Here is a 6514-nt window from a genome sequence, read left to right as displayed (position 1 = left end):
AAATAATTGAGTTTTTATAATTTATTGTATAGTTTTGAATGACGTGTTACATGTAGCATATGACCTGAGATGTTCTGGTTATGTGTGTGGCTGTGTAAAGTGTAGTGTTTGAATGAAACGAGCCCTGCTTTCAAAATTGTGCCTAAACTGTAAAAACTGTAAGATCTCATGGATTCATCCTGCTTATAAAGTACTGTTAAGTGCCTTGCTTTACTGTAATAAACAGTCAACTCTCAAGTGTGATAAAAGTTTCATACACTTATGGTAATTACTGAGACTGGGCTAGTTTTACTGTCCATTTTGGCCTGTTTAACTCAAACTAATGGAGCTATTTTAGAATACTTGACTGTATAAAATTTTATCAGCTGAAAAAAAAATGAAAAAAAAATATATAAGAAAATATTCATTAACCTCACCGATTAAGCACAGGCACAGTAAACAGCCTTCTTCTTGCATCATACTTATAATATTCTGGCCAAGAAATAGTGCAATCAGTTATAGTCACAAGCACCAACAAGATGCATCATCCACGCATCATACGCAATTGCATAATTAACATAAATGGGCAGGACCTGCGACAGACAAACAAAGCTTGTGTAAGAGAGAGGGTGAGAGCTCAACATGAAAGATGAAAAGCTCACCTCAGTTCACTCCTGAATCCTGCAGTTTATTCCTGCTGAGGCGCAGCTCTCTCAGATGTGATGGATTTGAACTGAGAGCTGAGGTGAGAAATCTACAGCTTTCCTCAGTGAGATTACATTCACCCAGTCTGGGAAGGAAATCATTTATAACACTGTCAGTTTTTCTGAATGAAATTTATTGATGCTTGATATATACTATGAAAGTGCTGATCTCACCTGAGTACCTCCAGTTTACAGTGTGGACTGGAGTCCAGCAGAGGGTATTTTCACTCCTGAATCCATCCATCCATCCATCCATTCTCTAAGCCGCTTCTCCGTCAGGGCCGTGGGGGGATGCTGGAGCCTATCCCAGCAGTCTTCGGGCGGAAGGCAGGATACAGCCTGGAGAGGTCGCCAGTCCATCACAGACTCCTGAATCCTGCAAATTATTTTTACTCATATCCAGCTCTCTAAGACAAGAGGACTTGAGAAGGAGGAGTTGAGAACTGATGCCAGAGCTGCACAGCTCGCTCTGTGAGATTACACTCACACAGCCTATGGGAAAAATACCATACCACATATAAATGCTTTGTTTAAGTAGACGATTAAGCATTAAAGGTTTACGTAAACATTTTGTTTGCTCTGCTCTGTTCTTGAAAAACAGGGTTTGATTTTTATATAATTATTCATGGTAACATGTACAAAGGAAATAAAAATGGCTTTGGACAGGAACCTGAGGTATACCACAAATAATATCACACTTTCCGTATATGGTTCTAAACACACAATTTTCCACAAATTACTTTAGGATGCTCCTGGGAAGCAAATATTCAAGGTAGTTTTTAAGAATGAAATTATGTATTTTCTCAAATGTAACATTTACTGCAATAAAGACTTGCATGTTATTTCTATTGATACAGACTCTCAAATCATTTAATGCTTCCAGGAATATAGATTCAGTACAATGATCTGAAAATCAGTTATTTGTTTCAATGCTATGTTTTCTAGGATTACTTTGGTGTTTATTAACATAAAACTGAAGAATATTCATTGAGCTTCTTCAGTAAAGGTCTGACCACACATATCTTGAAAGCATCTAGAAGTTAATCATCTAGCAGGTAACTAACAAAACAGAAACCTGGATTTGGCACTAAAATGCAGGTCAATGAACTTAACTGAACAATTATGTGCAGCTCTAGGCCACTTGTATTGCAGAAAAACATGCATCGTATATTGCGGCTAAAAAAAAAATTCAGACCTCTGCAAGTCTTGAAGAATATGCCAAGTCAGCATTGAAGAATATTTCTAGTCAATATATATCCTAAGCCTATAAACATCAAATTTTTACCAACCCTAGATGAAATATGGAATGAAAACACTTACAAAGCTATTCTGGATGATTTGACCACTGGTAACAGCTTCAACAAACATTCTTCTGTTGGTTCATAAGACCGCAGGTCAAACTCTTCCAGCACTTCAGCTGAATTCAGAATCACAAACACCAGAGCAGACCACTTTTTTGCTGCCCGTATTGACGTTGCTTCAATCTTTCTCATCTCATGTTCATCATTCATTTCTCCACTTTCACCTTCTGTGATGTAGAGCTCCCCACAGAGCAGGTATTATTTCGGTAGTGGGTCATTCTCAGCACTGCACTCACACTGACATGGTTTTGGTGGTGTGTTAGTGTGTTTTGCGCTGGTATGAGTGGATCAGACAACAGCTAGCTTTTGTTCACTGTGCCCACTTGCTCAAACTTCAACCTTATTTCAACTAGTCTTAGATATGAAATATACACCGTTTACAGCAAAATTCAAAGACATACATTGACCTTATAAATACATCCTAATAAAAAGTCTTTCCTTGGCATGGCTCTGAAGATTCTTCTTTCTTGAACTGAGGTGGATTACCTACTAATCTACTGTTGTAGCTTACAGTGCATTTATCAAAAGTAACTGTCACATATTTCATAAAGTAACTTAGTTGTTTCCCCTGTTATCTTTTAAAGGCTTGTTATCTTCATCAGATGAATGCATTTTGAAGACCTTCTGATCTGCCCTTAGACTCCTTATCTGTAATGACACACAAACAGCCAATCTGTGTTACCACTTATGCTCCAGGGCACGTCACAGATGTTTCAGCAAGAACACGTGATTTTAAAGTTAGTGTCATTGCAGATACAAGTTTGGGTGAAGATCCTATTTGTGCACATTAACATTTAATCATTTAGAAATGCACTTCTCCAGTGTAACCAGATTTCAGGTGCCTCTGGTAGACAAGGCTTTGAAGGCATCACCATTCATCAGCACAGACGTATACAGGCAGGGATGCGGGAAGGTGTTTTACGTGGAGGGTGGCAAAAATTCAAGCAGCATATATGTAACTAACAGAGTGATGTGATGGAAATTGATTCTTCTTTTTCTCTCGACAATTTACATATGAGAGACCACATAACTCACACATCAAACTGCTATTGCAAAGCCGGCTCTCTCTGCTCTCTCTTCTTCTGGATGAACTTCAGGCAAATTAGTTGAGCGGCGATTATTTAGGGCTGGGTTTCCCAGGAGCATTTTAGTATAAAGATCATTCTGAAAATGTACTATTGTTAAATGATAAAATGAGCATCACACGTTCTGACCTTTGTGCTCTTGAGTGTGTAGATTCTGTTCTTACCTAAAAAACAATTCTCAAATAAGAAAACCTTGGCGAATGTCAGAAACACTGCTGAAAACGACGTAATCGGGATTTAAGACGAAATTTCTTCTTAAGAATGGTTGTTGAATGAAGCCTGTTGTAATTTGATTACACCTGTAAATTGTCCTTTATGAGGTCTTGCAGTACAACAGGGGTGTCCAATCTCATCTGTCTTTCAGTGAGATAGAGCAGGAGTTCAACTGCTCAGCTGTTTAAAGACAGACTGGCTGGTTAGAGGAGTGAAATCAGGTTTGCTCTTCTTGTTTGGAATGAAAACCTGCACCCACACTGGACCACTGTGGATGAGATTAGACACTCCTGCTCTACAGTTACTCTGTTGTCACACGTGAGCCTGGCTTTTAGCTACAGCTATTTTCTGTAGTGCTCTTATGTTGTTTTGGATCATACTGAGTAAAACTGTGTGCTGGTAATTTTGCTTTGAGGACTCATGTTACACCATCAATGTGTTCAAGAAGACGAACAAAGTGAGGATGAGGAGACTGAGAGTCTTCATCTCCCACTATCACTGTCTTTATTAGGGGTGGGAGTCTTTAGGCACCTCATGATTCGATTGGATTTAATTTTGATTCAAAGGCTGTGATGCGATTATAAAATGATTATCAATGCATCTCAATGCATCTTTTTTTTCTATACAGAATTTCCATTTTCTCACTGTGTGACGACTTTGGTACTTTTAAAGCAAAGTATTTGTAATGATCTATAATGAATTTACTTCCAATATTAATCAATCAATCAATCAATCAGTCAATCAATCAATCAACCTTTATTTTGACTTGGAAGTACATTGAGGGCAGCCCTCGTTTTCAATGTAGCCGAGCATTTACAAAAACAGGGACTGACATGACAAAGAAAATAATATCTATATTTAATCATCTTAAATCAAAGGAAAATATAAAATAACCGTGAAGAAAAGATAAAAATAGATAAAAATAAAACTTGAGGTTTAAATGATAAGAGATTAAGATCAAAAGAAGATAAGAGATTAATAAGGTAATACAATAATACAAATTAAAAAGTAATGATAACAAGTAGTAATGATGTAATGAACAAAACTATTAAAAATAAAATCAGAGAAAATAAATAAATAAATAAATAAAAAGAGATAAAGAACTAAGAGAAGAACTAAAGCAAAAAATAAAAGTTAAGAATAAAAAAGATTAAGTAAAACAGGTCCAGGCTGTCTGAAGGTGGTTTGATATTAAAAGTTTAAAATGACTGAGTGACGCCAGTGAGCCGAGTTTTAGTGTGTCCTGCAGTGAATTCCAGCTGGTGCTGTGACTAAAAGCAGATTTTCCCAGTTCAGTAAAAACTCTTGGTACCAGGCAGCTGATCCAGTTACTAGAGCGAGTCTGATCATTACTGTTATTTGTATTCATCAGTGAAGTGATGTATTCTGGCGAATGACCGGAGAGTGTCTTATAAATAAAACTCAACCAGTGTGTTTCCCTTCGTCCCGTTAAAGAGGGCCACCCAACTTTCGCACACAGCTCACAGTGGTGAGTTCTGTAGGGACCTCCAGTGATGAACCTCAGGGCAGAGTGATCTTAAAATTAAAGATATCTTTTATTAATAAATCAGATGGAAGTGATGTGGTGAGTGAACTGGAAGGCTCCCATTCACTGCTCTTGTTTGGAGCACACGAGACACCGCTGCCACTCATCTGCCATAAAATGCGCTGTTATGGTGAAATAAGATCCAGTGGTAATAGATGCAGTTACAGCCATCCGGCCCGTTTTCTTTAGTGATTTTACAGCTTCGGTTTTGGTCTTGTTGTAGAGAGTGAGGGGTATGGGGGGAGGGACTGGCATGCAGACTGCAGGTCACCTAGCAACGATGCGTTATTCACATTCATAAGCATGAATCTCCTCACAGTGGACGGATGGACAGAAACACCTGTGGATGTTTTCAGATCTGAAGCAGCTTGATGTTCTCCTCTCTCTCAGAGATCAAAGCTTTCAGTGCTGTTTATCTGATGGGGGCAGTTTTGGTGTTGACCAGGTCTTCCAGGTGGTTGTTAGGAGCCCCGTTTTCTCTGTAGCTTTTTTATAGTGTCAATAATGACAATAAACGCAACCCAGGCGCATTCACTGGACAATAGATGACATCAAGGTTGGAATCTGGCCCTAAACTATTTTTGGCCTTGACTACTACAGTTAGTCCATTCAACCATCCTTATACTCATCTTCAGTGGTCACTTGTGTAATGTCTCTAATGAATATCAAATATAAATATGCTGTCTTCTCAAAGCTTTCCATCAATTTAGACTGTAATCCTAAATCTGCTTATATTAATTGATTGTATGAGTATGAGAAATATGAATACATTACAAGTTGGGACTTCAGTGCACATGACAGGCTCAAGAGTCCATTAAGCGTGTTAGAGGTTCACAGCGGAGGCTGAAAGTCGAACGACGGATGGAAAAGGATCATAAAACAATCCAGCAGGCGTCAGAAGTTTCATAATGGGGACACGTATTCTGCAAAAGGAAAGATGTGTGATTATAATGGGTCAAGCAGAGACTCCAGCAGGCCTGCCTATAACAGCCGAGCTACAAAACGATCACAACAACCCTCCACACCCCTAAACCCTCCCATCTGCTTATTTATGGACAAAGGTTAATAAAGGATAAAGTTTACATCGTATTTTTTATGTCATTGTTATGACTTTGAATTTGATGGTTAAAAAAGCCCAGGTTCTAGTAGGCAGCCGCTTTTCATGAGATTCAAATGAATCCAGACATTCAGATAGTAGCACACCGCATCATCGCAAACCTCCTCCTCCTTACAGCCATTTCTGCAGAACTTCCAACGTCTACTTGCGGTTCAAGGGTAGGAAAATAGTCTTCTGTACTAACTGGAGTGAAACTAGAGCTGCACCTAATTTAGTTATACAAGCAGTAAGACTACGCAGATAACTAGGAGCTAAACGGTGATGTGTGAAGTGCAAAGAGACAGACATTTCATGCAAATTCTTATCAATACCTCAGAGAGATATTATAACAATGTAACCTTTACACTGACCGAGCACTTCATTAGGAACACCTCCTATGTATCTGCTCTCTTTGTTCAATGTATCCGCTCCACTTACCATATAAGAGCACTTTGTAGTTCTACAGTTACAGACTGTAGTAACTGTAATACTTTGCTAGTCCCTGGTCATCACAACTTGTGCTGAGATAA

This window comes from Pygocentrus nattereri, chromosome 7, assembly GCF_015220715.1.
Source record: "Pygocentrus nattereri isolate fPygNat1 chromosome 7, fPygNat1.pri, whole genome shotgun sequence".
Taxonomy (NCBI): domain Eukaryota; kingdom Metazoa; phylum Chordata; class Actinopteri; order Characiformes; family Serrasalmidae; genus Pygocentrus; species Pygocentrus nattereri.
The sequence above is the reverse complement of the archived record's forward strand: the minus strand, read 5'-3'. Positions refer to the sequence as shown.